Source organism: Habropoda laboriosa, unplaced genomic scaffold, assembly GCF_001263275.1.
Source record: "Habropoda laboriosa isolate 0110345459 unplaced genomic scaffold, ASM126327v1 scaffold804, whole genome shotgun sequence".
Taxonomy (NCBI): Eukaryota; Metazoa; Arthropoda; class Insecta; order Hymenoptera; family Apidae; genus Habropoda; species Habropoda laboriosa.
In genome coordinates this window covers 428,354-428,984 of record NW_017100896.1, presented here as the reverse complement: position 1 = coordinate 428,984, position 631 = coordinate 428,354, and positions in this window count along the sequence as shown.

The window sequence follows — 631 nt, the reverse complement described above, 5'->3', positions numbered from 1 at the left end:
TCGAATCCGGTGTAACCAGATACATCTTCCTTCCGCGAGAAATAAGAAGGGGATGGCCATTGTCACTAATACGTTTGTCAATATCGATGTCACTGAACCTTTCCCCTGTGACTCATTGGTATATACTTAGGCCATTATCAACATTGTTTCAGGGAAGAACCTGAAATTTGTAAAAATTCAATATATATAAAAAATAACATAACCTTTTAAGATCATAAGCACACCGCCCAAGCATGTACCTAATTAAATTAAGGTTAAGTATAGATAACCCCATATTTCCTCACAGAATCGCCTTTTCGTCTAAATATAAATAACTACTTATATCGTAAATGCGTTTACATCTGTTTCTTTTTAATTATAAAATATTACTTTTCTTCTATTGCGTGTGATGCGCGGACCGCACAAGGTGAAGTATCTCATGGCCTCGTGCCGCATAGACGCTCCTCGTCGAGACAAGTCAAACAATCTTGCTTCGATAGCTCGCAAAATAGCGGTCACAATCGATAAACGAAATTCCCTAGGCGGAAAGGATCGAAATAATAAATATATAATGAACCTGTTCCTTACCTGTTTCAGGGTACGAACGGTCCGAGACCGGCGTATGTGGGTGCTAACAATGGAAACGCTGGTG